Here is a 13,093-nt window from a genome sequence, read left to right on the forward strand (position 1 = left end):
AGGGTGGGGGTGGCGACACTCCCAGACTATCTTTTATTCATGTAGCGTCTACGGGCAGGCTGGTTTTGTGTGCAAGCCTTGGCTACTAAATGTTACAAGCGGTTATCTACTGCACCTGCATCCTGTCTCAAACAGTTATTCCAGCAACTTTGGTATCTTGCAAGCAGGAGCTGACAGTTTGTAGTTAAGGCACAGTACAAGAGAATGTAAAAGTTCTGTAAAAGTTCAGGTCTGGAATGTGGTATAAAGAAGGCAAAGTCCTTGGGTAAATATGGGCTTGAGGCCGTCCTGACAGTCCTGATCCAGTGGTGTTGCAGGCCAGATCCAGTGGCCACTCCTACAATGGGACAGCTTTTTTCATTCATTCATATACTCCTAGTTTCTAAGAGCCGTCATCTACACATAGTTCCTTTTTCTTTTTTTCAGTACCGTCATTCCTTCACACATCAGGTCATTCAATCAGTGAATCAACCAGGAAGTACTTCGTGTTTTTTTCTCAATCTAGCGTGTCAACATTCTAGCACCATAATCTGTTCTTTGTTCAGTGCCTCCCCCCACCCCACCACACTTTTTTTCCCATTTCATTTTTTATTTTAAAGTTATGGTTTCACTTTTTAACTCAATCACCCCTGACGTCATTTCCGACTAGCTTTTTAAAGGTACATCTAGGCAATAAGTTCCTTTCATGCTTTTTACGACACTTGATTTGTCTACTAGCAAGCTCATTACCAAAGGTCTTTCTAAAGGTAAATTATTGTCTCGCTGGTCTTTCCTTCATTAAGCTACCAGCAGGAGAGCTTTTATTGTCAAGCTCCACCGTATTTATTTTTCCTTTCTTTCTGCTCCCCTGCCGTTTCCTGCAATTGTTTCTAAACTATTCCACTGTTTCTTTCCTTGTTAACAGACCCATACAACAGATCATCACATCAGGTGCTACCTACTGCACATATCAGCTGTTCTTCCTGGTGTCTGAGGTTAGTATAACACTGATTAGTTTTGCCTATCTTTTAGTGCAATACCCTTTACAGATCACTGTTTCATTCACTTTTCACTGTGTTTTATTTTTACTTTTACATGTATTTCTTCATTCCTGTGCATTTACAGACTCAATAAACGACACATTATTGAGCAAGGTCAGTAATATCTTTCATTCTACATATGGTTTTAGCTTCCAGCTAACATGGTACCCACAACCAAGCGTGCATGCTATCGATAACAGCATCAACACACATAGAAGCATGTCTCGTTATAACATCTCAATATCCTTTTTCTATAACAATGCATGCATGGCATTAATAACACCATCTGCAATACATAGAAGCATGTCCTGTTAATGCAATCCTAGTTCTTTTTATTTATTATTATTATTATTATTATTATTATTATTATTATTATTATTATTGTTTTGTTATTTTCTATTCCACTTTATGGTTTCTCTGTTCCACACTTCTTATGTTCATTTATTTCCCCCTCATGTTACTATTCTTCTTCTTCTCTTTTCTTTTCTCCTTCCTCTATTTTTCTCATTCCTTCATATTTTCCTTTTTTCCTTCCCCCCTTCCTTTTTTGCCTTTCCACTTTTTTCTCCCCCTTCCCCCCCTACTCCATTTTCCTCGTTCCTTCCCCCTCCCTCATTTTTTGCAAGCACATTCTTTTTTCTTTTTTACTTTCATTTGTATTATCATTTTCATTTTATTATCTTTCAGGTTCCTCTTTTCAATATTATTTTCAATGCATCTAACTTTTTGCAAGCCCCCTTTTTAAACTTTTTAAAACTTTTTTCACGTCCCCACGTCACCATGGTTGGATCATCTTTTTTCCAATCAGTTTTATAAGGGATGCATAGGTACAGACACAATTATGTTTCTAATAAAAAATGTCAGTACACTACATATCATAGGATATTCTTTTAATACACAATTTCATTCATATGTCCTGTATGCCTAGTTCCTATTTTATTTATTTATTTATTTATTTATTTATTCATGCGTTTATATGGATTTTATTGTACATGTTTCATGCAGCATTAGCATTCTTTGAGAACATCGCATATGAGAATATATATTTATGTACATATATTTATGTCCTCAAAAATGTCAGCACACTATAAATATATTATAGGATATCCTCTTAATACACAATTTTATTCACATGTCCTGTATGCCTAGTCCCTTTTTCATTTATTCATGTGTTTATATAGATTTTACTGCACAGATGTTTTATGCAACATTAGCATTCCATGGGAATATTGTACATGCGAATATGTAATTATGAAAAAAAAATTTTCAGTGTTCATTATAAACTTACTTTTCATTATAAGCTTACCGCTCGTAACTATACACTTCATAGCATATCCTTTCAATATAATATTTCATTCATATGCTTTGTACATTTAGTACCTATTCTATTCATTATTTATATGTATTTTATTGTACGCAATGTTCTTGCAATATTTAGCACTTTATGAGAACATTGTATATGTGAACACATTTTTTGACGTTAAGCAAATGATGTTATTTATTTATTTATTTATTTGTTTGTTTGTTTATTTAGGCATTTATATCCCACACTTTCCCGCCCATGGGCAGGCTCAATGTGGCTTACATTAGTTCAAAAAGGCTAACAGCAGTATAAAAGGACACTTCAATCTAGTAGTAAACAGATACAGTAAGGGCGAGGTAGTTGGTGGGGAGAGACAGAGGGAGAGAAGTGAGAGAGGAGGTAAGGAATGCAGTATGGTCGCACAACATAACGGGTCAGAAAACATTAAGGCAGTGCTGAGCTGCAGGGTAAGCTGTCCTGAATAAAGCGGTCTTCAGGGAGATTCTGAAAGCCTGTTGTTCAGAGGTAGCTTTTACTGAGTTGGGCAAACCATTCCACAAACGTGCATTGATGTAGGGAAAGGTAGATGTGTGGCTGGTTTTATACTTGAGGCCATTGCACGAGGGGTAGTGGAGACGTAAATAGGATTGGGAAGATTTGCTCAGGTTCCTTGGTGGCAAGATGATAAGATTATCCATATAAGCTGGAGCTTCGCCGTGAAGGATTTTGTGCATCAGGGCACAAATTTGAATGTTATACGTTCCTTGACAGGTAGCCAGTGCAGCTTTTCTCGCAGTGGCCTGGAGCTGACGAACTTCGATGTACCGTAGATCAATCTTGCAGCGGTAATTTGGCCAGTCTGTAATTTTTTAAGAAGCAGTTCCATGCACCCTGCATAGAAACCATTGCAGTAATCAAGATGACTCAAAACAAGAGACTGCACTAAATTGCAAAACACTGCTCTAGGGAAGAAAGGTTTTATACGCTTCAGTTTCCAAAGAGAGAAGAATGCTTTTTTCACGGCTGCATTAGTGTGATCAACTAGAGTTAGATTTCTGTCAAGTATTACTCCTAGAATTTTCAGAGACGTAGAGATTGGCAGGTCATGCCAAGGTGCAGTTAAGGTGGAAGGATTGTACTTGCTGTAAGGTGATGTCAGTAGAAGGCAATGAGTTTTCTCTGTGTTGAGCTTCAATTTAAAGGAATTCGCCCAGGCACGTACTGTTTGTAACCCAATACTGATGTTGGCGGCTATTTCAGCTAAGTCTTTTTTGAAAGGAATGTAGATGGTGATGTCATCTGCATAAATGAACGGTTGGAGGCCAAGTTTAGAAAGGGCTGCAGCTAGAGGAATGAGCATCAAGTTAAACAGTGTAGGAGAAAGAGGCGAACCCTGCGGTACGCCACAGACAGCTGGCCAAGAAGGTGATAAACTGCCTCCGGAGATGACTCAGTAGGTTCTGGTGGTCAGGAAGCCCTTCAACCAATTCAGTACATTACCACTGGTCCCGAAATAATCAAACAGATGCAGTAGAATAGTGTGGTTCACCATGTCAAAGGCACTTGACATGTCAAACTGCAGCAATAGAATGCTTTTCCCGACAGCTATCTCACGCTTAAAGTTTGAGAGTAGCATGACGAGCACCGTTTCTGTACTATGGAGAGGGCAGAAGCCTGACTGCGATTCATGGAAGATGTGGAACTTTTCCAGGTACTCAGTAAGTTGCTTATGCACCATGCTCTCCATCAGTTTCACAAACAACGGGATCGATGCTATTGGCCGGTAGTTGGTGATGTCCTTGCTACTTTTCTTGGCGTCTTTTGGGATGGGGGTGAGAAGAATGTTTCCAGAGGCTTCAGGGAAGATACCGCTACTAAACATAAAGTTAAGATGCTGCGTCAGATCAGAGATGAAGCAGGGAGGAGCACATTTAAGTAGATAGTTTAGGCAAATATCCAATTTGCAATATTTACTGGAAAATCAGCGTAGTTCCCGTTTAACAGAGTCAGCTTGAAGAGGTGTAAAGAGTGAAAATGTGCGATCGTCTGGATACTTCCCCAGGCTAGGGTCTAGGCCGCTGAGAAAATCACTTATTCCGACATTGTTCTGTGGCAGAGAGCGCTGCAACTTTATGACTTTGTCTTTAAAATAGTTCGCCATATATACTGCAGTTGGGGCACCTATACTACTAGTTGTAATCGGTGCGGTATCAGTCAGTTTGTGGACGTAAAAGTAACATAGTAACATAGTAACATAGTAGATGACGGCAGAAAAAGACCTGCATGGTCCATCTAGTCTGCCCAAGATAAACTCATATCTTGAATTTGTACCTGTCTTTTTCAGGGCACAGACCGTATAAGTCTGCCCAGCAGTATTTCCCGCCTCCCAACCACCAGTCCCGTCTCCCATCACCGGCTCTGGTACAGACCGTATAAGTCTGCCCTCCCCTATCCTAGCCTCCCAACCACCAACCCCTCTTCCCCCCACCTGCTCCGCCACCCAATTTCAGCTAAGCTTCTGAGGATCCATTCCTGCTGCAAAGGATTCCTTTATGCATATCCCACGCATGTTTGAATTCCGTTACCGTTTTCATCTCCACCACCTCCCGCGGGAGGGCATTCTAAGCATCCACCACCCTCTCCGTGAAAAAATACTTCCTGACATCTATTTTGAGTCTGCCCCCCTTCAATCTCATTTCATGTCCTCTCGTTCTACCGCTGTCCCATCTCCGGAAAAGATTTTTTTGCGGATTAATACCTTTCAAGTATTTGAACGTCTGTATAATATCACCCCTGTTCCTCCTTTCCTCTAGGGTATACATGTTCAGGTCAGCAAGTCTTTGGTCATACGTCTTGGAACGCAAATCCCATACCATTCTCGTAGCTTTTCTTTGCATCGCTTCCATTTTTTTAACATCCTTCGCAAGGTACGGCCTCCACAACTGAACACAATACTCCAGGTGGGGCCTCACCAACGACTTGTACAGGGGCATCAACACTTCCTTTCTTCTGCTGATCACACCTCTCTCTATACAGCCTAGCAACCTTCTCGCTACGGCCACTGCCCTGTCACATTGTTTCGTCGCCTTCAGATCCTCGGATACTATCACCCCAAGATCCCTCTCCCCCTCAGTACCTATCAGACTCTCCCCGCCTAACACATACGTCTCTCATGGGTTTCTACTCCCTAAATGCATCACTTTGCATTTCTTCGCATTGAATTTTAATTGCCAAACCTCAGACCATTCTTCTAGCTTCCTCAGATCCCTTTTCATGCTTTCCACTCCCTCCCGGGCGTCCACTCTGTTGCAAATCTTAATATCATCCGCAAATAGGCAAACTTTACCTTCTAACCCTTCGGCAATGTCACTCACAAATATATTGAACAGAATCGGCCCCAGCACCGATCCCTGAGGCACTCCGCTACTCACCTTTCCCTCCTCCGAGCGAACTCCATTTACCACCACCCTCTGTCGTCTGTCCGTCAACCAGTTCCTAATCCAGTTCACCACTTCGGGATCTATCTTCAGTCCATCTAGTTTATTTAAGAGCCTCCTGTGAGGAACCGTGTCAAAAGCTTTGCTAAAATCTAAGTAGATTACGTCTATAGCACGTCGATGATTCAATTCTCCAGTTACCCAATCAAAGAATTCAATGAGATTCGTTTGGCACGATTTCCCTTTGGTAAAACCATGTTGTCTCGGATCTTGCAGCTTGTTGGCTTCTAGGAAATTCACTATCCTTTCCTTCAGCATGGCTTCCATTACTTTTCCAATAACCGAAGTGAGGCTTACCGGCCTGTAGTTTCCAGCTTCTTCCCTATCACCACTTTTGTGAAGAGGTACCACCTCCGCCGTTCTCCAGTCCCTCGGAACCTCTCCAGTCTCCAAGGATTTATTAAACAAATCTTTAAGAGGACCCGCCAGGACCTCTCTGAGCTCCCTCTATATTCTGGGGTGGATTCTGGGGTGGATCCCGTCCGGTCCCATGGGTTTGTCCACCTTTAGCTTTCCAAGTTGTTGATACACACTCTCTTCCGTGAACGGTGCTATATCCATTCCATTCTCAGGTGTACTTTTGCCAGTCCCTTGCGGTCCTTCTCCAGGATTTTCTTCAGTGAAAACTGAACAAAAGTATCTATTTAGTAAATTGGCTTTTTCTTCATCATTATCTACATAGCGGTTCGCTGTATCTTTTAGTCTCACAATTCCCTTTTTAGTCCTTCTTCTTTCACTAATATACCTGAAGAAATTTTTGTCGCCCCTCCTTACATTTCTAGCCATTTGTTCTTCCGCTTGCGCCTTCGCCAGACGTACCTCTCTCTTGGCTTCTTTCAGTTTCATCCGGTATTCCTCCCCGTGTTCCTCTTCTTGAGATTTTCTATATTTCTGGAACGCCAACTCTTTAGCCTTTATTTTCTCAGCCACTTGCTTGGAGAACCATATCGGTTTCCTTTTCCTCTTGCTTTTATTTACTCTCCTTACATAAAGGTCTGTGGCCCTATTTATTGCTTCTTTCAGCCTGGACCACTGCCCTTCCACTTCCTGTTCGTTCTCCCAGCCCATCATCTCCTTCCTCAGGTATTCCCCCATTTTACTAAAGTCAGCACGCTTGAAATCCAGGACTTTGAGTTTAGAGTGGCCGCCCTCCACTTCAGATGTTATATCAAACCAAACCATTTGATGGTCACTGTTTCCCAGATGTGCACACACTAGCACATTTGACACACTATCCCCATTTGTGAGCACCAGATCCAGCATCGCTCCCTCCCTCGTGGGTTCCGTCACCATCTGTCTGAGCAGAGCACTTTGGAAAGCATCTACGATCTCTCTACTTCTTTCCGATATGGCAGATGGAATCTTCCAATCTACATCCGGCAGATTGAAATCTCCCATCAACAGAACCTCTTTTTTCTTTCCTAATTTTTGAATATCTGCAATCAGATCTTTATCTAGTTCCTCTAATTGTGTGGGGGGTCTGTAGATAACACCCACGTGGACAGAAGTTCTATCCTCTCTTTTTAAGGTGATCCATATCGCTTCTTCTTTTCCCCAGGTCCCTGTCATTTCAGTCGCCATGATATCATTCCTCACATACAGAGCTACTCCTCCACCTTTACGACCTTCTCTATCCTTCCTAAATAGATTATAGCCTGGTATGCTTGCATCCCATTTGTGGGAACTGTTGAGCCACGTCTCTGTGATTGCAACAACATCTAAGTCTGCTTCCACCATCAGGGCTTGAAGGTCATGAACTTTATTGCTTAGACTACGAGCATTTGTGGCCATTGCTTTCCACCTATATTTCTTGGTATGTGTTTTAACATTAGTGATTTGGGGGTGTCTTTTCACTTTGGGTACCTTCATGTCTTTTTGTTCCAACTTTATTGCTTTTTCCTCTGCTTCAGTTCTATTTTCAGGAGCATTACAGTGCTGTAATAGAGCAAAAGAATTCTTTAGTGGCAACACTTGTGCGGGTGGATGCTTCTGTGTCACATGACGAAGTCTGCCTGAGCCTACTGTGAACCATCTGTTCTTATGTGGTTTTATTCTTTGAGGGAGTGGTGAGAAGCTATTTCTCTGTGCAGTCCTAGAAGCTGGTTTAATTGTATCCAATTCTTGCATTACTTTACTGAGCTCTTGTTTAAAACTAGATAGTTGAAGACAGATAGGGCAAGCTTTAAGTCTCCAGATGATTGGCCTTGAAACTAAAGTACCACAATTATTGCAGAGAATAAAAGTCATCCTGATTTCTTGAATTGGGTATGAACAGGTGTACTTAGTTGGGGTTAACAGTCTGTAAGACTGCCTGTGTATGATTCAGTTAATGAGGTTTGGTTTGTCTATAAATGAGTGGAAAACCCTGGGGTGGGTGGGATTTTAAGTCCCAAGTGCCAGCTAACTACTGTTAAGGCAAATTCTCTGGGTGGGACCAGAATTTTCAAATGATTTAACTTCCAAATTTGCCCTAGAATATAAAAAATAAGCTTTCCTTGTTGTAATATAAATCCAGATATTCCCAATAATTATATCAGTTTCAACAATGTAAAATGCACTTTAGAGCTCCAATACAATACAGCCTCCCTCTCAGAGCTTGGTAGGAAGAGAAAAAGAAAGAAAATAAGAGGTTTCACAGGGCAAATTTAATTAAGCACTAAGCATTAAATTAAAGAGAATATCAGGAATCTCACCTTAGCCAGCAAGTTGAGAAGTCTGGAATTTAAAAGGTCCAAATTTGTTATACTTTGGAGGAGTTTGCTTCAGGTACAGACAGAGAGGTCAGCACCTGAGCAAAGTTAGAAATGGTTTGATCCCTATTCAGAGCTCAACCCTTACCTCCTGCTGTGTAATGATTAAGTCCCAAGTGCCAGCTAACTACTGTTAAGGCAAATTCTCTGGGTGGGACCAGAATTTTCAAATGATTTAACTTCCAAATTTGCCCTAGAATATAAAAAATAAGCTTTCCTTGTTGTAATATAAATCCAGATATTCCCAATAATTATATCAGTTTCAACAATGTAAAATGCAACTCTATAAAAGCCATCTGAAAGTAGAGTTGTCTCAGGTCTGCATAATCCGGGCCAATTTTGGATTTGTAAAAGTCCTTTCTAGATTGCCTAATAGCGTTCTTGTACTTCCTGTGAGACTGCTTCCATGCAAGGTAGTGCACACATTTATCTTTTGATTTTGTTTTTTATCATATGTTATTGCATACTGTGGTCTTTTATCATATATGTTTTATGTTTTTACTTAATTTTTCTTTATTTGCATATGTATGTTTTATAGACTCCTGATGCAGACCTGACGGCCGAAACACAACAGTTGTGTCGAGTCTTTTTAAGATTCTTGTCTCCAGGATTTGAATTTCCTTGGTCAAACATCCCACTCTCACTTGTACTTGAAAAAATGGCAGCCATGAAAGCCATTTTCTCAAGCCATCTGAAAGGAGCAAAAGCGAAGTGGCTTTGCCCCTGTCTCCAACAACCCAGTGGACCACCAGAGAGCATAGGCCTGAAGGGCCTTAGTCTATAAGGGGGGGGGAGTTGGGGTTATGACATTATGGGAGGATGGGGAGCTCTATATGGCACGAGCTGGGGGAAGGGAAGGAGGGGGCTTTTGGGGGGGCCAGGAGAGAGATTGCGAGAACTACAAATAAAAAAAAAGTTATGCGGGTGCCGGCAGTATTCAGCACCAGTACCTGCATAGCTAAGCGGGCTGAATTAAGATAGCTTTTTAGTTGTCTTAAATTTGTCTGCATAATGTGTGTGCTGGCACTGAATATTGCTGGGACCTGTTGGCTCTTCCCTAACATCGTCCCTTGAACTGCCTCTGATCTGCCCATTTTTTAAACAGGCGGTCAGAGCCAACATTCAGCGGCGCTGCCCGGTTTAGGACCACTGAATATCGGGGACTTAAGCGGCTACAGGCGATTTAAGTGGACAAGCTTATATCACTTTGAATATCAGGCCTACTGTATTTTTGAAAAACCTATTGATGATGATGATTAGAAGTTGTAAATAGAGTTTTTAAGACTAATGATTGATAATTAGTTATGCTCTGTCTGTATGTGATAAAAGCCTTTTAAGACAATTGCGTTCCATTAACTGAGGTGTTTTTCTTCACTTTAACATTATTTCATTGTTATATATTTACAAAATTATGAACAGTCATTAATTTGAGTTATGGCTTATTAATTTTCTGATTTCAATTAACCCAATATTGATTGGATAAGTGTCAAATCAGTAAATGATAGGAAGGTAAGTTCCTACATGAAATAAATGATGGCCTCATGAAGCATCTACTTCAGAAACCACAAAAGGGGGAGCTATTTTTGATCTACAGTAGTCCTTGATGGAATGCAGGACTTGTGCAAAAGGTAATGATGTTGGGCTTACTTGGCAATAGTGATCATAACATCAAATCTGAGTTAGTAACCGGAGTGAAGACACTAAAGAGGTCTACTGTATCAGCATTTACCTTTTGAAAGGGAAATTATGATAAAATGAGGAAAATAGTTTACAAAAAAAGCTAAAAGCAGCAGCTGCATAGGTTAGGAGTTTAAATCATATGTGAACATTGCTTAAAAGCAGCATCTTGGAAGCCCTGACCAGATGCATTCCACATATTTAAAAAGGTGGAAGCAAGGTCAAATGACAGCCAGTCTGGTTAAACGTGAGGTGAAAGAGCCTATTAAAATCAAACAACATCTTTTTTAAAATGAGAAAAGGATCCCAATGAAGAAAACAGGAAGCATCATTAGCACTGGCAAGGTACATGCAAAGCATTGAAAAGGAAAGCTAAAAAAGAATTTGAAAAGAAGCTTGCTATAGAGGCAAAAACTCATAGTAAAATTTTTTTTCACTTGCATTAGAAGTAAAATGCCTGTAAGTGAATCAGTGGGACCATTAAATCATGAAGGAGAAAAAGGGGCACTCAGGAAGGACAAGACCATAGCAGACAGACTAAATTAATTCTTTGCTTTGCTCTTTACTGAGGACATAAGCATCTTCCTCTCCCCGAAATGATATTTAAGGGTCACAACACAGAAGAACTGAAACAAATCATGGTGAACCTGGAAGATGTAATAAGCCAAATAACCAACTTTAAAAGCAGGGCTGTGCCAACCCGGTAAGTGGGGTAAGCACCCCAGGGGGGCGCCTGCCTTCAAGGGCGCCCATCGAGTTGTATTTAAAAATTAAAAAAATAAACCTTACCGCATTGGTGCGTCGGCACCTATGCGCATGCGCTGCTGCCTTCCCGCGTGCAATGCTGCTGCTAACATACTGCCGACGTGAGCGCCGTCCGCCGGGAAGGGAATGAACAACACAGAGCTGCCGAGGCCCTCAGCTAACAGCAGAGGAGGGAGGAGGACAAAGAACACTCACACAAAGACATAACTTCCTGTTTGGGAGGAGGGAGCGGACAGAGGCAGAAAGAACCGGCAGAGGCAGCAGTGGCGCGTGAAGGGCTATGGCCCCGCATGCGGCTTAATTTTTGTTGCAGTCAAGTTGGGGAGGCAACTGCGCGAACAAGGAGGTGGAACTCAAAGTGTTGAAAGGCAAGCTACTGTTGTATCCATCTTTTACCTTTTGCCTGTCTCTTCCTTTCCTCCGCTCTGCTCCACACAGCTGTTAACTTCAAAGCAAGCAAATCTAGGAAGAGCTGCTCCATCACGTTGTTGATTTTAGTTGTTGGTATTTGATCTTCTTTTTTTACTTATATTTTTAAGCATGCCGGCTTGGTCAGCATAGGGATGTGTATACAAGGAAGTACTGATTTAATGGGTTAGAGTACTGCTTTGTTCTAAATCATGTCATTTGGAGGGGCTGGTTATAGGGACTCCTTGTATTCATGTAGAGATGTTCCAGGAAACTTCTAGCCCAATGACCCCTCATTATGGGGTTACAGTGCTCTCCTTTGGTCTTAGTTGCCTATGAACAGGGTGAAGGCTTCATATAGGATTTCCCTCTCTTGTCTTAGGTACACCTTGCCCTAATGACCCCTTACTGCAGGGTCCAGAATACCTCTCCCTGGGAGCATTTAATATCTATTTTCCCTGTGCCTACATCAAAAGATTATGCATGTCTGGAAACTTGCTCCTTTTGTTTTGTGGATTGCAGTGGTATATTATAAAAATACACTTGCCTTTTCTATTACTACTATTTCACAGAGAGGTATTGAATAATGAGGGAAGGGCATCCTTCATAAGTTCTGTCCACTCAGTCTAAATATGCTAACATTGTCCAGTTCAGCACACTATTAGCCGCCAAGTTCATATGAGTTAATTATGTTCAGTGAAAAATAAATCTGTTGGCTCAGGCTGCTTACTACTGAATATTCCATCATTGTTTCATTATTGCTACTAAGTATTACATATTAAGGGCATTTGCTTTAAACTTTGTTTTAATTCATTTATTCAGTCCTTACATGCATATGGTTTTTCTTTTTAAACCTAATGGTGAATGAATCCTAAGGGCGGTTGAACAATTAAGTATAAACTGTTGTTTCTGACTTTACTTGTTTTGGACTGCTTTGGGTCCTGCTGATCTGTACATCTGCTGTCTAGAAGTTTGGAAGATGGAAATGAGAAAATAAAAAGTTTTGGATTATTCAGTAGAAGTTGTTGTTTTGCAATGTGTGTATGGATGCCTGTTCCGGTGTGTGCATGTGAGAATATTTGAATAGCTGTCTATACTTATGGCTATGATTTCTGAACAAGTGGAATCACTAAAGGACAGGCTTAAATCCCAGTTGGTATATATGCTAATCTCAACTTTGTCAAATGTTTCAGACATGTCTATGTACTTGCTCCAATTATATAACTGAATTCTATGGTGATGGCACAAGGAAAGCAAGTTTGATCCAGTGAAGAATAACTCAAAATAACCTGTTCCCTAGTTGGGCTCTAGTATTACCATAGTGAAAATGTGACCATACCATGACTCTGTGGTATGCATGACTAGGGATACAACTACTACTACTACTACCATAAATCACTTCTATAGCGCTACCAGTCGTACGCAGCGCTTTACAATTGAACATGAAGAAGAAAGACAGTCCCTGCTCAAAAGAGCTTACAATCTAAATCAGGACAAACACGGGGGGGGGGGGGGGTGCCAACTGATAGTCTGCAGGGGGGCACCAGAGACCCTAGGCACGGCCCTGTTTAAAAGCAGTTAATCACCTGGACCAGACAGTATACATTCCAGAGTACTGAAAGAACTAAAAAATGAAGTTGCTGATCTATTATTTATCTGTAACCGGATTATTAA

General features: G+C 41.1%; 1 long non-coding RNA gene across 1 annotated transcript; it reads left to right on the plus strand.

Annotated features, from left to right (window-relative positions):
- Nucleotides 1-912: 912 nt before the first annotated feature.
- On the plus strand, nt 913-9,150 carry LOC115476243. The gene is made up of 3 exons (XR_003943146.1): nt 913-974; nt 1,105-1,133; nt 9,121-9,150. It is a non-coding gene; the product is annotated as an uncharacterized LOC115476243 (long non-coding RNA).
- Nucleotides 9,151-13,093: the final 3,943 nt, after the last annotated feature.

Source organism: Microcaecilia unicolor, chromosome 8, assembly GCF_901765095.1.
Source record: "Microcaecilia unicolor chromosome 8, aMicUni1.1, whole genome shotgun sequence".
NCBI lineage: Eukaryota > Metazoa > Chordata > Amphibia > Gymnophiona > Siphonopidae > Microcaecilia > Microcaecilia unicolor.